This window comes from Dermochelys coriacea, chromosome 11 (assembly GCF_009764565.3).
Source record: "Dermochelys coriacea isolate rDerCor1 chromosome 11, rDerCor1.pri.v4, whole genome shotgun sequence".
Classification (NCBI taxonomy): Eukaryota; Metazoa; Chordata; order Testudines; family Dermochelyidae; genus Dermochelys; species Dermochelys coriacea.
This window is the reverse complement of record NC_050078.2, coordinates 48,358,689-48,376,421: the sequence shown is the minus strand read 5'-3', so window position 1 is coordinate 48,376,421 and position 17,733 is coordinate 48,358,689. Positions and strand designations below refer to the sequence as shown.

The following is a 17,733-nucleotide window of genomic DNA, read 5'->3' as shown; positions in this document are numbered from 1 at the left end:
ATTAGTAACAAGAAAAATCAATCAACTTCTTTTGATAGTTCTATATAATTTAAGTGTTAGTGATCATTAACTTTTATCGCCCCTTCTCTGGGATGGGCTAATTCTGCAAAGCTTTACTCATGTGAGTAGCCCCCACTGAGAGACATTAAAGCCTAGATCTCTTTATCATTTAGGAATATATTTATTTTCTGCTTGCTTTTCCTTTCTCATTTTTCCCCACCCTGTAGTCTCAGTCACTCAGGGACAGGAGGAGGAGATATTTCTGCAGGGAGGAGCAATTAGTTTAAAAGTAGTTATTTCAGCACTGCACAATCCTTCATCCCAGGAGTGAAATGCGTTTCAATTCGACATTTAAAACCTCTTAAAAAAAATCAAAACGAACCTAAACACCTCCCTCCTTCACAGGGCTTCAGCTGGCCGCAGAGTCATGCAGCCTGTGCTGGACCTAGGTGCACGCAGCCTTGGGTGAGGTCTCTCTGTGCCTAGCATATGTGGGCTATGCGGGTTGTGTGAAACAGGCTAGGACCAAAGATAGCTCCTTGAGCACCTTAACCTGGGGGGAGGTTATACAACACTGGGGCGGAAGATGAGCGCGTGACAGACTGGGGAAGGGAAGAGACAGAGGAGGGGGCAGATCATGGGTGGGAACGGGGGGGAGGCTGTTGTGGAGGCGGAGGAGGAGATCTGGGACCGAGGGCAGGGCTACGGGGATGGGGAGAGGGAGGCGCGGGGCTGTCGGCTTTGGGGGAGGCAGCCTCGGCGGGGGGGCTGAGGGCGGGAGCGGCGGCCCAGGGAGGATGCTGGTGACCGAGGAGGAGGAGCAGCGCGGGGACGAGGCAGGTGCCCCCCGGGCGGGCCGCGCTTACCGGTCTGCGCGGCGCTAGGCTCCCCGGCGGGATGCGCAGGAGCCGGCGGCGGAGGAGGGGCCGGGCGCGGAGCAGCATGGGCCGGGGCGGAGCAAAAGCGGTGACGCGAGGCGGATCCGGCTCCGAGCCGGAGGCAGGTGGGGCCGGGAGGGCTGACGTGGCCGCGGCTCGTGCGCGGGCGGGGCCGTGGCGTGACGGGGGCAGAGGCCCAGGCCCGCGTGCGCCGGGCTGCTGAACCCGGGGCTGGTGCGAGGATCACACGCGGCGGGGGGGTCGCCCCCTAAAATCTCCGGGGCCCGGCGGGGGGGGGGGAGCGTCCTCCGGCATAGGTGGAGTTTGACTTCTACAGGGCTGCGGGGGGAGTGGGGCTCCCCGCAGCAGGTCACCCAGCCTGTCTCGCCTGCGAGAGTTGCAACCAAAAATTATAAAGGGGGGGAAGGGGCTCAGCTCAGTGGGGGTAGCTGAGGCTGTGGGTGGGGGGTAGCTCAGGGTGCAGGCAGTGGGGTAACGGGCTGTGCAGGCGGGTGGGGGGTAGCTCAGGGTGCAGGCAGTGGGGTAACGGGCTGTGCAGGCGGGTGGGGGGTAGCTCAGGGTGCAGGCAGTGGGGTAACGGGCTGTGCAGGCAGTGGGGTAACGGGCTGTGCAGGCAGTGGGGTAACGGGCTGTGCAGGCGGGTGGGGGGTAGCTCAGGGTGCAGGCAGTGGGGTAACGGGCTGTGCAGGCGGGTGGGGGGTAGCTCAGGGTGCAGGCAGTGGGGTAACGGGCTGTGCAGGTGGGTGGGGGGTAGCTCAGGGTGCAGGCAGTGGGGTAACGGGCTGTGCAGGCGGGTGGGGGGTAGCTCAGGGTGTAGGCAGTGGGGTAACGGGCTGTGCAGGTGGGTGGGGGGGATAGCTCAGGGTGCAGGCAGTGGGGTAACGGGCTGTGCGGGCAGGCGTGGGGGAAGTAGCTAAGGCTGTAGGCAGGGCGGGTAGCTGGAGCTGCGTGCGTGCAGGGAGAAGGGGAACGGGCTGCTGCAGGCAGGGGGTGTAGCTCTTGAAAAGGGGGTAGCTACTGACTGTGCTGGGAGGGCCTCCCCCCCCCCCACACACACCGAGGTTGAGCAGTCAAATGGGGCTGGGAGCTGAGGAGCAGCCACAACCCCAGGCACCAGCAAGAGGAGATGGGGGAACACCATGGCTGCCTGCCCCATGGCACCGGTCGGAGTAGTGGTCATCCCACCTGGCTCCAGCTTCTGGCCTCTGACCTAGTCAAGGGACGGGCCCTTAGGGACCTGGTGGAGAGAAGGGGATGGGGTGGAGCTGCCCCTATGACTTCCCTGCTCTGGATAAGGCACTTCGGTTGGGGGGGGCAACACCCCTGTGCCCTCCCAACTCTGCCTATGGGCTCTGGGCTTTCACCACCCAACTCCTGGCTACAGCCTCTTGGGTGATGTTGGGACTTGAAGCTTCAGCACCTTGGGGGCGCCAGGGCTCAGGGCTTCAGCCCCACAGCTCCTGGTTTCAGCTCTGCTGGCGGTGTCAGGGCTTAGGGCTTCTGCCCAATGGGGAGCACTGGGGCTCAGGGCTTCAGCCCCATGTGGGTTACTGTGTCTTGGGGCTCCAGGTTTCAGCCTTGCAGAGGGCACTGGGGTCAGGGCTTAAGATTCCCAGCTCTGCTCCTGAAGGGGGTGCCACGGCTCGGAGCTCTAGGCTTCAGCTGCAGACTCCCAGGGGGCCGTGGACTCTCTGGTTTAGAACCGCTGGAATAGAGTACAGACACAGCAGGCCCCCTAGCATGGATAGCCGGTGAGAGATGACTTGGGTGTCACTGATCCTTCGGGCGTGTCCCCCTCTGTACAGCCCACGCTGTGCCGCCCACATCTTTTTGGCAGTGCTGCGTCCTGCTGCCAGAGCATTTCCCCACTGTCCATCCGCTGCTGAGCCTTTCACTGCTGTATGTAGCTATTATCTGCAGTGTGGACACGGCCTTTTTTTTATTGCCACATGTAGCACCAGCAGCATAAATATGGCTTTAAAGTGCTGTAGCATGGGTAGGAATAGTGAGGGAGATATGGGTTCCCAGGGAGAGGAAAGGTGGGAGCCTACTGGCCAAGCCATCTTTCTTTGCATGACACTTGTTATCTTACTAGTGTTCGTTTCTTTTGGGCAGTTTCTTCTAAGGTGAATAAGAGTTGTATAGATTCATGAGAGTCATCATGAGAAACTTGCTCTTTAGTTTTTGAATGGGCCCTGGAAAACTGAGCTTCTCAGTACCAAAGTGTTGGCAAAAATCTTTGGAATAGGGTTTGTGTAATTTAATAATTGCATATTGTCTCTGCAGAGACTTTGTTTTAAACAGCATCAGATAGGTTTATGTGTCCCTATCTGTATGAAAATTACTTAATTACTACTGTATTTTTCATAGATAAAGCTAAGGTTAAGTGAATCAAATATTTACACCAACAGAAGTCAAGTTGACAAAGAAATACAGAAAGGCAGTGGTTGCCTTTGGTCTGTTAGCATGAACTTTGTGTATCCTGATTCTTGTTGCTTGTGTCACAATCTTAGTTATTTTAACACATTTTTCCTGTGAAGTATCTGGAAAAGAAAATCAGTAAGTCAAACCAAAAAACTCTGTGTGGCGGGGGGGAAGGGGGCAGAGAGATATTTGTCGTCAGATGTTAAAATGTGTGTTGTTTATCTGAGAAATTTTGTTTTTTTGTAAATACAAACTTATCAGAGCCAAACTTGTTTCCAACTTGGCTATTTTCACTTGTAGGAAAAGATTAGCTTCACATGTTACATTGTCCTCTCAATTAAATGTTAACAAAGTAGCAGTGGTAAATGCACTTTTAAATCCTCCAAACTATAATAAGGGAAATAACCAATGTACTGACTTCATGGTCTAGTTACATGCTTGCTGTTGAGTTCATCACTGGTCTGTGTGTATACTGTCTATGGGTTTTTTGGACTGGAATAGGGACTTTGTCTTCATTCTTGGTAATAATTCACCTAGCACATTGATGATGCTGTATGAATAAAAATATATAATACATATTAAGAAAAAAAGCCCCTCTAAAATGACTTGACCATTTAAATGGTCAAATTAAGCAAGATTAAATTACAGCTAACCTTTTCCTTCCTTTTCTTTTGCAACTGAGGCCTCACTTATCAGAACATCACAATCATCATATGGAATAAATCTGTAGTCCATCTAGTATACTACCCTTCATCCAGTGCGTCACTGGGAGCATGGATCAGCGTTCACGTCACACTCCCTGTCAGTACCTGACCCAGGCAGGGGAAGCTAATGATCCAATCAGCAGACCAAATTTGCTGATAAATCCTGGTCACATGCCAGCTGAGGCATGTTGTGCATACACTAAAAAGAATGCCTCTTACGAAAAGTTAAAGGTTCTCATGATTCACCTAACTGCAGTACTGTACCTTGGAAGTGGAGTAGGAATTTCTTTATCATCATCACCAGTGATCATCAGTTTATGTCTTGAAATATGACAGTTGAGGTCTTTCAACTTTATTGTAGTTCATGTAACTGCCGGTGTTTGCGTTATTCATGTAAATACTTATTCCTTTTGGTTTTTTATTAAAAGCACCTTACTAATATCCATGTAGTAGTTAATTATACAGGTTAATTATACTATATTTCTGTTTTTTTAAAAAAGCTTTTTTTGTGTGTGTGTAGGTTTTGAATGCCTGCATGGGGCAGTGAGCGTGGGGAGAGGCAATACTAAGTTAGCTCCAAGAGTTGTTTAACTTGACCATTTAAACAGCTAATTAATGGGATCATATATTCCAGTTTTATCAAGATAGTCCCAATTTTTCATTTCATATATTGGTGTTCTGAAACTTTTCAGAATGCTTGAAATATCTTGATCTTTCATTTAATCAGTCAAAACATTCAGAATTTTTTTGAACTTCAGAATATTTGCTCAAGATTTATTGTGATATTGACAAAAAGGAGCCAATTCTGGCAGCATATAAGGGGAAAGGAAGATGCCACAATTCCCCTGGTAAAGGAGCAGCATAGCACTGCTATGTCTGGTGCTATGTTGTGCCTCTCACAACTCTGGCCATAGGGGAAGAGGGGAAGTACCAGAGACCAGTTTCTTTAGTGCTAATTGGTATAGGGATTCTGGGCTGCAGCCCATACTTAGCCTAAGTAAAAATGCCCTTAATAGAGCTGTCCCTATCTTAGGGTTTCTCTGATTTACTCTGCGGGGTGGGGGTGGGGGGACACATTGGCCCACAGCTGGTTTAGAATCCAGGTATTGATACTTGTTTAATACATGTAAATTGTACAGTAGGTTTAGCTACAAGATAGTGGACACAAGTATTTTTATGTATTCCTTAGAAAGTTTTAAGTAGTATAATAAACACATAACTATGTAGTAATATAATTTTAAAAAAACAAAGCAGACAAATTACCAGCAGGGATTATTTTATAGTTAGAATAGATTATATAAAATGTGTAATTAAGCACTGACACCATATAAAACTGTCTGCTTCTGTTTAGATATCCAAGATGTTATAAAGTTGCTTATTTAAAATATCCATGCGGTTTCTTCAACATTTAACCTTTTAAAAGAATTTTTTTTATTATTTACAGTCAAACATGATTATTAGTAAAGAGCACTCTGTAGAAGAAGACTACCAGTGTTGAATGTTGACATATTTTATTTCCTGATTTACAATATTTTTTTCTTACTAATGGTTTAGAAAAGATAAATATATGAAGTGTTAATATTTGTTGAATTGCTCCTGTGGGAGAGTGAAGGTTTTTAAATATACATATACTATAGGTTGGAAGGAGTGGGACTTTTTCACTAAGAACTAAATTCATTCAGGTCTTTCCCTGTGTAAACCATATTTTTGGTAGTCAGTAGATGAACATCTGACATGGGGCAAGGTTTTGGCAGCGCAAAGCATCTGTAAACTCATTTTGGCTGGGGGAACCAACGTGACCCAGAATTGGATGGAGAAGGGTATGGCCAGAGCTACCCATCTCCTCAGTGACTCCCACCAGCAGAATTCGTGCAGAGCCCCTGCACAACTTAAAGCTTCAGTGGAGTCCAGCAGACCTTTCATAATCCTGTTTTGAACATTATCTCCTAGAAGTGGTGTCTTCCTTTGTTGTCTCAAGGGGGTAGAGTTTGTTTTGTGGTTGAAGCTTGGAAGAGTACCACTACTTTTCCTCCCCCTTTTCTAATTGAGGAGTTGGAGCGTCTTTGATACAAAGCAGAGGGAGCTGCTGCCAAGGCGTTCTTCATGAAGGATCTGGAACATTGGAATGTGCTTTTCTTCAACCTTGTCTGTCAAAACTCAATTTCTTAGGTTTTGCAGCATGCACAGAGGTTATTTCCCCCTCAGTGGTTTTGGGAAATAATTGAGGATAGAGGAGGGCTTTAGGTTTATTTTGATTTGTATTTGAACGTGTTATCAAGGAAGGATGAGCAGTCCTTGAATTGTATCTTTTTTTTTTTAGTGTATTTTAACGTATACAAAGGTTGCCATGAGCACAGGATATACACCTACAGAGGTTTTTTATAAGTCTACATAAATACTAAAAATTAATTTGAATATATGTTTCAAGATGAGCCCCATACTGCAAAATTTTATATGAATTTCAAACACCAGTTTCAGAGAGTTTCATTTCTGGAGCTTTTATTTTGATCCATTAAAAAGATAGGGGTCATCTGCAAAATTTGGATCCCTATCCAGGTGTAGATTTTGAAAACTCAGTGAATTTGTACATGCTCATATTGGGGATTTTGGACTGGATACATATTTGATTATTTTTAAAAACATGATTGACTACAAGGATCCATATCAGCCCTATATAGGCTCTCACTCTCTCCCTAAGTCAATATCTTCCCTGCTTCCATAAAGACATTCTCTGCATACCATTACAGGCATCCATGGGACACTGGACACAGGAAGTCTTTCCCTCCTAATCTTTAATCATTGCCTGAGCAGTTTTTCTAATGCAATAATAAACTATTGGCAGAAATTGGTAATTTGCAGATGTCATTACACCCATCAACTTGATTGGTTAATCTTTAAAAATTCATGTCTAATAAAGTGAGATTGGTCATAAGGGCTGTCGTGTGTAATCCATGTATTTTATATGTTAGAAGTATTCAGATTTGCACTGATGCAGATGATATAAGTGCCTAGATGTTTCAGCATTCTGTCTTTAAAATGTTAATGATTAGAGCTGATATTTTGAAGGAGCGCTTTTATTAGAGAGAGTGGAAGAATAACTGCAAAGTAATGCAACATTTTAAAAAAGGGCATAAAATATAAGTAGTACTTCTAAGAGCATGACCATGGTAACTGTCTACCTTTGTTCAGCAGTCAATAATATCAAAAACATGGGGCAAATAAGCCACGCAGCCCCTCCAGACTTAAGAGCATTTAATCAAAACCACATGGGCTCATTTTCTTTCAGCTTATTTTAAATTTCCCTTTGATGTTTCTGATTTTTAGTTTCCCTACTTGATCAGTGCTGCTACGCTGCATACAATACTAACAATTTCCCAGGGATTCCTTGCTTTTTGGAGACTTCTCAAAACAAATGAAAACCATTCCTACTGCAAAACTAGGACTGACCCACAGTCTAGCCACATTCAAAATGGCATGCTTTTTGAGAGCAGTGCTGCTGCATGAGATGTGATCAGCAGGGCCAAATTCAGTTCTGGTGTAACTCAGTGAAGGCAAGTTGCACTCATGAAACATGGAGGCAAAAGGGCAGGAAGAAGAAGGCTATGTAAGGTTTCTAGGCTATTTAATACAGAATTGTGCTTGAAGAGTGAGAGATGCCAGATGAGTGAGAATGAAGACAGAGAGAGAGGATGAGATGGGATTTAGTTATTAAAAAATCAGTATTGTATTATTGAGGGACAAGATTATAAACCTCTTACTCTGATGAATAGTTATTTTCACAAGTATTTCCAGCAACTTCATTGGAATTGTTAATATGAATAACTATTCAGCAATAGAAGGGGTTTACAATCTGTCCCAATAGACTGTTTTTTCAGAGCTAAATCCACTTCTTGTTATAGAGGTCAGATAAATACGTTGTGCAGTTAATATAGTTTTAGATTATAGATTCAGTAATGCATCATGATTGCTATGTGGGTATTTGGTCAGAGCAGCCATAAAGTTCAAGAGCCAGTGGCACCACCCATCCCTCCCAAATCTTCATTAATGCTGGCGTGTGGGGAGGTCAAGTGAAATACAGCTCTGTACCACATAGCATGCAAAATTCCTGTATCAGAGATCTTCTGTATGCTGTCCAAACTCATGCAGTAGAAATGCACCTTTTCTGCTGCAGTCAGGGCTTAATGTACGTAGCACGCACTTGGGCCACATATAGTTTGATCTTCTTGAATTATCTAGTACCTTACTATTGAAGAAGTAGGAGTAGTGATTTGATGTCCCATTACAACTTATGATTTCAAAAGGCAATATTACCTTCTTCTGACATGCAAGCAGATATACTAGAATTACACACTAGAAATCATTTTACTTCACTCAGTTATTCTCTGTCTGAAGATAACCTCGGTATAGCTATATTGTAACCTGCTAAAATTTGGTGAGTTTCTGTTACATTAGATGAAGTGCTTTTAAATTAGCATTGTGGGGGAAAAAATACTTATTTTTACTGACATGACACATTGTGATGGGATGCCCATCCCATGCTCATCCTGAAGGAGTTAATGGAGGCCAGATGGGCCAATGAACCTATTAGGCTGGAAGGAAAGCCCTGATTGGGGAAGTTCACCTGTGTGGGAATAGGTAGGGTTTCTATAAAGCCAGGGAGCTGGTAGCAGGGAAGGGGCTGCAGGGTTGTAGTGTGTAGTTGCACCATGGGAGAGGGGAGCTGCATTTGGGAGATATAGAGGCAAATAGTCAATGATTGCTCCTTGGGAGGAGGAAGTAAAGAGGCTGGCAAACCCCAGAGAGGGTGGCATTCTGGGGTAGGAAGTAGTCCAGGGAGTAAGTAGCAAGGTTGGGGACAGAACAGAAGTTGGCTGTATGTTGTAGGGTCCCTGAGTTGGAACCTAGAGTAGAGTGTGGTCCTGAGTTCCCCTACTTGCTACTGGGGAAGGGGCACTGGCAGGGTAGGGAATTGGATGACAGCTTGAGTCACAGTGGGAGTGACAGAATTTAGAGGACTGTACCCCAGAAGGGGGAAACGCTGAGTGACCTAGCTGGAGGGTTTCAGAATAGCAGCCGTGTTAGTCTGTATTTGGGTGAGTCATGAAGAGGATGCTGTGGTCAATGGGACGAGAGAAGAGCTGTAGACTGAAAATGAGAGACTGTGTGATGGCATGTAACCACAGGAAGGGATATTGATCTTGAGATGTAATTCTCAGACTGACCAGGAGGCGGTGCCAGACAAGCAATGAGTAGTGCACCCTGTGACACACATGTATTAGCCTGGTTTATTATTGTACCTTGTGTTGTAATAGTTGAATGCTGCTGTTCAAGTATTTACAGCCTTAGTAAGGAGAGAATTTTAAAATTGACTTACTTACATCACTTTTTTTATTTCCTTGTTTATCTGCCAAAAGGAAATCATTGAAAGAGTCTGACTGACTGCAAAAGATTGGCATGCTATTTTACATATGAATCATGTTCACATATTTTTAATGAGCAGAAAAAATATAGACAGCTGAAGTAGCTCATTAATTTAAAAAACTGATGCTAACAATTTTTTTCAAGAAAGGTCAAAACTATTTTCTTTCAAAAGTTTTCCATTTTTCTCCTGTTAAAATGATCCATAGTCTCCTAACATGTGCTTTGAGTCATCAAATAGGCTTAACCTTTATAGTGCTGAAATTGTAAAACAACTATTTTACTGCCTGTGAAGACTTTTAATAAATAGACTAGCTTTTTATAAGCATCTTGCAATTTAGTAAAACTAATGACTATTTTAGAAATTTAGTGTGCACTTGCACTCAGTGTGTGTCATAACATGTAGAAATACAGTATTCTAATGTCCATTCAAAGCATCTTAATAGTTTCATTTTTAATATGTGACTAATATTGGCAAATAGATTGTCCCATGAGACCTGTTGATGTTGAATGTCACTGATTTGAAGCATACTTTCAAATGTCATGTATTGTACATATGTGTGCAGTTTTCAGCTGGCTGGCATCATTCCATAATGCCATAAGAGCTTCCCAGTTGCTTTAAGATTAAGCAACTTTAATTTCAATATTCATTTTTTATGAATAGTAAAGCATTAGAAGTGAATACAGTGGTTATATCTTTTGGATCGGGAGAACTAAAATAAGAAGAATAGCTTATTTGTGTTAAAATCTATTCCTCCCAAAATGTTAGTACATTGGGGCACATTTTTAGCATAGCACAACTCCCATTATAGTTAATGGGAGCTGTGTGTCTACTTTTCAGTGCACTTAGTATTGAAAAATAACAGTAAAATACCATCACATTGTGAACTTGACTGTGGTCTTTGACCTCCTATTCGGCTACTGTTTCTAAATGTTTCACAGGGGAGTCAATGTTGCACGTGAATGGTGCTTTCGACTGCTTAATTCTCTCACGTGTGCTTCAATATGTGTTTTTTGTAGGATGACATCATATAATGGTTTCATGTCAGATCAAGGCTTACTTTGCTTTTTAAGGCCATGTCTGTGTTACACTAATAAAATAATACCAATAGGATCTTATAAGAGGGATAAGGCAAAATGCCACATTTATTGTAAATACAAGAGTTAGCATATGCATTTCAGTCAAACAACATACACACACACACAAGTCCTGCAAATGATCCTTATAATTACCAGTCTGTTGTAGGTCAAGTCAATCTAATGGCCAGTTAGATTGAGCACGAGTGAGGAGCAGGGCTCTGTCGGTCGCAATCCGATGCTCTGAGGCTTTGCAGGACTGAATCCCGAGTTCCATTGCAAAACACCCCATCTTTATAGTTGTAAATTCCCATTTGAGTCCATGCATTTTGCAATGTCATCCTGTAATCATTAGTCCTTAAGTGGTGTTAATCTTGGGATTTTCTGCTATCATTTATTTGTTGTCTTGCCTTCAGGGGTGCCTGCTTCACCTCTGAGATCATCAATGCTGCTAACATGTTTAGCATGGATACAATGGATATTTTCTGATTGTCTCCTGCTTTTTCCAAGTCTCTCTCTTTTTCATTGACCATCTGGACATTTGTGATGGCTTTTACACCTTATCTTTTCCTGGTGCATGCGTTCCTCATTCACACAGTCTTTCACAGAAACCTTCAAAGGTATACAGAATACACTGTAAATTAAGCCTTGCTAAATCTTATAACTAAAACAATTCACATTGGGGCTTCAGGCCCTCAACATTTCTCTAATCTGTTTATCATAGACACAATACAAAATCCTGTCTTTTACTAACTAAACTTTGTAACAGGTCCTAATTTTAATGCATATGGGAAACAGGATCCCAGTCTCAGACAGTCATTCCTTTTTGTTATTCAAAAAGGGTGGCGGGCAGAATGAAATCAAGGGTTACATCAATTCTTATAGTACAATTATAAAATTTAGCCCTACATCTGCACTACAAACTTTGAGCAACACAAGTTATGTCAGCGTAAAGGCACTGCAGTTATTGTATTTATTGCTCATGTGTGTTGGCCCCTTCTGTCAGCGCTGCACGAACTCACAAGGAGTGCTTACTTCAGCATAAAGTGCAGTGTACATTGGGTAGGTATACCAGTGTGCCATGGGTCACCCTCTGGCACAATGCCTTTTGGGGAATTCTCACAATGCATTGTAGAATTGCATGCATCCGATGAAGTGAGCTGTAGCTCACAAAAGCTTATGCTCTAATAAATGTGTTAGTCTCTAAGGTGCCACAAGTACTCCTTTTCTTAATGCATTGTAGGTCACACCTGAATCACACCAGGAGGGCTGGGAGCAAGGGGTCAAGTTCCCATCATGCTGTGTTCTCCATCCCATAATGCCATTCCTATCCCATAATTTCCTCACCTTTAAAACAAAAAACCCCATAAACCCATGCAGCACTGGTCACTGACAAGCATGTAGCCCATACAATTCTGCACTAGTGTCATGAACACTGCAAATACAGGACAAATGCTCCTCTCCTCTGGTCACAGGAAGTACCACAACAGGGGATGTGACAACATTTTTGAGGACAAATTGCTAAAGCAAAAAATAATTCAGAGGAGTTGGTGGCTTTCATGGAGCAGCTGCAAATAGTAGAGAGCTGCTTCTGGGCCCAAGAAGCAAGAACTTACTGGTGGGATCACATCAAAATGCAGGTATGGAAATACAAGGACTGGTTACAGAACTTTCCGATGCAAAAGACCATGTTCCTGGATCTGTTTGAGGAGCTTGACCCTTCCCCTCCACCGCATGGACACCAGAATGAGAACTGCTTTGGCAACTCAGAAGTGAGTGGCAATAGCGTTGTGGAAGCTTGCAATACCGGATTGCTACTAGTTGGGGGGAAATCATTTTGGAGCTGGAAAAGCTACAGCGCGGTTATTGTCATGCAAGTGTGTAGGGCTGTTAGTTGTATCTTGCTACGCAGGACTGACTCTGCAAATCTATCCATGATGTCGTGCATATTGTTAGCTATGGGGTTCCTGAACTGTAGTGGAGCATTAGATGGCATGCATATCCTTATTTTAACCCGAACCCACCCTTCCACAGACTACAGTAACAGAAAGGGCCGCTCTTCCATCATTTGAATAACTATAGTGGATGACTGGGGATGCTTCAGTGATATCAATGTGGGCTGGTCAGGGAGGTGCATGATGCTTATTTCTTTAAGAATACAAGTCAGTTCAGGAAGGTTCAAGTAGGGACACTTTTCCCAACTGACAGATTACCACTGGCAATGTTGAAATGCCAGTTGTGATCTTGAGAACTGAGCTTACCCCTGGCTGACAAAGCTGTGCACCAGCCACCTTGACAATACTAGGGAAAGAATCGGTTACTCAGCAGGTGCAGAATGACAGTTGGATGTGCTTTTGGTAGATTGAAGCAATGCTTAGATCTCTGTGAGAAAAGTACCCAGTGGTTCTAGCTTCCTGTTGTGTCCCGCATAATATCTGTGAGGCAAAGGGGGGAGAAAATTGCTGCCAGGGTGGAGGTGGAATGGCTGGCTGCTGAATTTGAACAGCTAGACAACAAGCCATTAGAAGAACTCGGCACAGAGCTGTGTGGCTGAAGGAGGCCTTGGAAGAGCACTTTTATGGTCAACCACAGTTGTGCTCTTTCTGGCCCTGATTTTTTTTTTTTTTTGGTGGGGGGCGGGGCGGTTTGTTAGGAACTGTCATGCTTGGTGTACATTTGAGTATCACACTCTTTTAATGAACCTATGAATTATACTGTTTTTCATTGAACCTATGAGTTCTGTCATCCTATTACAATCAATGTGTGCTCTGAGTAGCACTAGGTGTTCTGCAGTTATGAAGTAATAAAGCTATTTTATTTCCAAAAAAATAAAAATGTATTGCGTTCCAAAAACAGTGCAAAACATTAATGTGCCATTAAAAACCAATACCGTGCAAACTTATAACATTTACGAAACAAAACTTTAAAGTTAGAAAGGTAGAAAACATTTGTGTCCATTTCAGTTCAGTTCTGCCAAACATATACCAACCTTGGCCGTTACAGGTCAGCGCACTCTCAAAGCTGCAACAGCAGCAGCTACAGATAAAACAGATGGCTGTATCATTGTGTTTAGGGTCAGAATGGAAAGCAAAAGGTAGGCTTCAGAATTCCCTTCCCTTATTCCAATCAGAGTTTTAAATAAAACATGTTTATTGACACTTCAGCTTTGGAGTGCCTCTTCATAGCGCCATTCTCCAGTTGCAGCTGTGGTGAGTGTGGCCTGCTGTTGGCAAGGGGATGGGGGAAATGAAGAGGGAATTGCTTAGTTGCATAAAAATATAAAATTTCAGTCCGTTTCTGTGGATCTGAATACAGAGAAAGAGCACTGAGTAAGGGTGCTATATTCCACAGGCAGTGGTGATTTTAGCTGATATCTCACTACAGAGGATCACAAAAACAGAGCATGGCTGCTGCTGGCATCCCAAAGCTGCCTGGGCTTGTATGCCATTAGCCTGCTTACTGCAATGGTGCCTGCCAAAGTCACTGCAGAGTGGCATGGGAAAGTCCTCTACCACTGAGGTTGAAATAAGGCAACCCATACGTAGAAACCTTTGGGAGAAGATTGCAGGGTGCCTTGATGAAAGTTTCATCAAGATCTCTCAGGAGGATATAAAGGACATCCCTATGTAATATGTAAACAAAGTGCTCCGTACCTTTTCCCCCACTTTTCCCTTCCTGCCTAAGCTTACAGGGAAAAGTAGATAACAACTCTACCTCTGTTCATTGTAGCTCTACCTTTTCTTGTAGGAGTAAGACCAAGAAAGTAGATACCTGTGTCCTGCTAACCTGGGGTTGGGCCAACTTCGCATAGAAACACTATAAGGGAGAATGAATGCACACACTTACCCACAGTTCCTTCCTTGAATTGGGCTCATTTGTGCTCAGCTGGTGGGACTAGCTAGATCAGGGGTGGGTGAACTTTTTGGCCCGAGGGCCACATCAGGGTTGCGAAACTGTATGGAGGGCCAGGTAGGGAAGGCTGTGCCTCCCCAAACAGCCTGCCCCCTTGCACTTCCCGCCTATGACTGCTCTCCTCAGAACCCCTGACCCATCCAACCCCCCTGCTCCTTGTCCCCTGACTGCCCTGACCCCTATCCACTCCCCCACCCCCTGACAGGTCCCCCTGGGACTCCTATGCCTATCCTACCCATCCTCTACCTGCCCCGACCCCTATCCACACCTCTGCCCCTAACTGCTCCCCAGGACCCACCCCCTATCCAACCTGCCCATCTCCTGACTGCCCCGACCCCTATCCACACCCCGCCCCCTGATAGGCTCCCTGGGACTCCCATGCCTATCCAAACCTCCCCATCCCCTGACCGCCCTACCCAGAACCTCCACCCCATCCAACTGAGAATTGTTAGGGTTGACCTAGGTCGCACAGTGTCTATACTCACATTGTGTCAGCCAAGGCTCAATGCTGTTTGGGGAGGTGGTGTTACTGAATCACCATAACAGGGAGCTTAAGTTGGTGGGAGACAAATTTGAGTGTAGACACTTGCACAAGTAATCGACACAAGGTGACTTATGTCAACCTAACTTTGTAGTGTAGACCAGGCCTCACTGTGTATTAAAGTAGTAAATTCTGTTCATGGTATTCACATTGGCTTTATGTGAAAGAAAGAGAGCTGCTGGCAGGGCTTTTCCACTTTGGAATTCCTTCCCTTCCTTGATACCTCAGAGCCTGGATTTGTTAACCTTTCAGGAATGCTAAGAAGTCCATCTCTTCCCAGTATTTGGGGAGCAGAGTTGGAAGGTAGGGGCCTTAGTCCAAGGAAAGTGGAAGACACTGAGGATTCTATGCACAGCAGGGCTTGCAGAAGCAGCACTTGAGTTATGCATGTGTAAATATTTGTGGTAACTTAGCTTTTTGTGCACTAGAAATATTGCTGGCATGTGATGTCTACAATAGCTGATCATTCTTTCCTACAAATAGTAATGTATTTTGTAAATATACTTTCCTGTATGGTAGCAGGAGCAGGTAGCAGGCTTCCATAGGGAGTAAAAGTAGAAGGAAGGCTTCTAAGGATTATTTATTTGTATTACTGTTGTGCTTATGAGCCCTAGTCATGGACCAGGACCCCATTTTTCTAGATGCTGTACAAACAACAAAAATATGACCCCTGCCCCAAGTAGCTTATAATCAAAGTATAAAACAAGAGAATACAAGGAGACCCTGAGAAGGTCTGCATGATAGGCAGCCTAGATGCTAAGTATTTTTAGGCATCACTGAAAAGGAGGGTTTTGAAGAAGAAAAATGTTAGATTTGTGGATGTTTATGGGGAACTCTCCTAAACATGAACAACATGGGAGAAAGCCTAAAGGTACTAGTTTGAAAATTTAACAAGTGGGGGCTGGTATCATGGGCCAATCTAAAGCAAACATCAACAGCTCAATAGTGAATTAAAGATGTTAGGGAAGAGGATAAATTGTAAAGAGCCTTAAAGTGAAAATCAGTAGCATGTTTGTTGTGGTAGAGCCAGTTGATAAGGATAATGACAACAGTATATACAGTAGTATGGAATAAATTTATTTTAACTAGTTTCAATAATAACTTGAATAAAATAAAATGCTTTTCACAAACAAGAAGCTTTTAAAGAATAATATTTTTAATTTTTCTGAGACTCTGCTTACACCAGCCGACTTTGAAATTTGGCATATACATTGGAAGTGTACTGGCCTGATTGATGCCAGCCAATCTATTGTGTTTTTAAGAATGAGGTATTTGTCATTTTATTTCAGAGGTTGAAGGTGTTACCTGCACAAATCACTCACTTCCCAGCATGTAGGAAGGACAGAGATCCATCATGCTCCAAACTTTTGTTCCATTGTCATGTTATTTCCATGCCATCCCTTGTAGAGAGTGAACAGAATATCTGGAAAAAGTAATGGATCTAGCATGTTGCAATGGGAAAATTAAATTAATCTCCAATGGGGTGGGGGAATCTTCAGGGAAATTATTCTTAAACTCTGCTGAAGAAAATTCTTAGTGGTTCCTAATCCTGCAATATGCAACTGTGTTGATAAAGTAGGAATGATGTTTTAAAGGTGCAATTACTTTAAAAGAAAATAGGCATGTCACTATTCTGGGTCTAGTTAAGCATCATAAGAAATATTTTTTTGTATTCCATCCATTTGTGATGGGGTGTTAACCTACATGTCCATTTCTAGTTGTAACTGAAGTATGTAGAGCTATGTTTTAATTACATACTTATAATTGTGAATGCCAAGTTTATGAAGAATTCTGACTCATCTTTCTGGAAGAGACTGACACACCTGGAACATAATCTATTTCTGTTAATACAGAAGAGTCTTGCTCTATGAACAGGGGTACAAAATAACACAAAAACAAAAGATTGGGAAAACTTTAGATTAGCTCTGCTCCCTGGAAGTTGATTCATTCAAGAAGTTTGTTGTATAGTTTTAAAAAAAACCCCAACACCTATGCTTAAATAAAAAAAAAAGCAATTCATTGTTAAAATCCTTCTTTCTTTTGCTTTGACTTGTTCCCTAGAATGAATCAGTTATGGCTGGGTTAGGACCTTACAGTCTAATCTGGGTAAGAGACAGCATATAGCTGTGCCCCTACCTCCCCCAAGGTGCAGGTCAGGGACCAAATTTTGAGTCACAGTCTACTTCTCCACTTGCTCTATGTGGGAGATGAGATTTGCCTGATATCTTCCTGGGATAGAATATTCCCCTATCTGTACTGGCTGGCACACTGGGTGGAATGGAGGGGCAGAGGCAACGTTCCACTTTGTCCTCACCCATACTCATTCTCTCTGCACTCACCTGCAAGGAAGGCGCATGAAGTCCGGTGATGCAAGATGCCAGTGCAGGGGAGAAAGGAAGATTTTTACCCAGTGGTTGGTTTGTTAATAAGCAAAGGCTTTATCTTACTCCCACTGAAATGCTTCCATTGACTGCAAAGGTGCAGGATCAAGCCCCAAATGCGTACAGGTCCTATTTTGCTTAATGATGCAGCCTGTAGTAGGGGGCAGAGAAGATGAGACTGTAAGAAGGGGTATTGTCACATTTTTATAAAATGTGAGCAATTTATGTTATAGAAAGAGCAATCCCCTACTAAGCTTAGATTCAAGTTGTGTACACTATAAAATATCACTGATTTCATTTGGTCTGTGAAAGTAGAATTGGCTCACAGTGCTAAGAATTCCTTTATACAATCCACTCACAACTATACATATTTCTTG

General features: G+C 43.6%; 1 protein-coding gene across 4 annotated transcripts in view; it reads right to left on the bottom strand.

Annotated features, from left to right (window-relative positions):
- Nucleotides 1–991, bottom strand: part of DNAJC10 (DnaJ heat shock protein family (Hsp40) member C10) — a 35,921-nt gene extending 34,930 nt beyond the window's left edge. For 2 of the 4 annotated variants that reach the window (XM_038422229.2, XM_043505444.1), the window contains exon 1: nucleotides 867–991. The gene's annotated coding sequence lies outside the window, so the exon portion shown is untranslated. Of the gene's footprint in view, nucleotides 1–382 lie in introns of all 4 variants that reach the window. The other 2 variants (XM_038422230.2, XM_043505446.1) reach the window with 2 other exon arrangements.
- Between the last annotated feature and the right edge of the window lie 16,742 nt (nucleotides 992–17,733).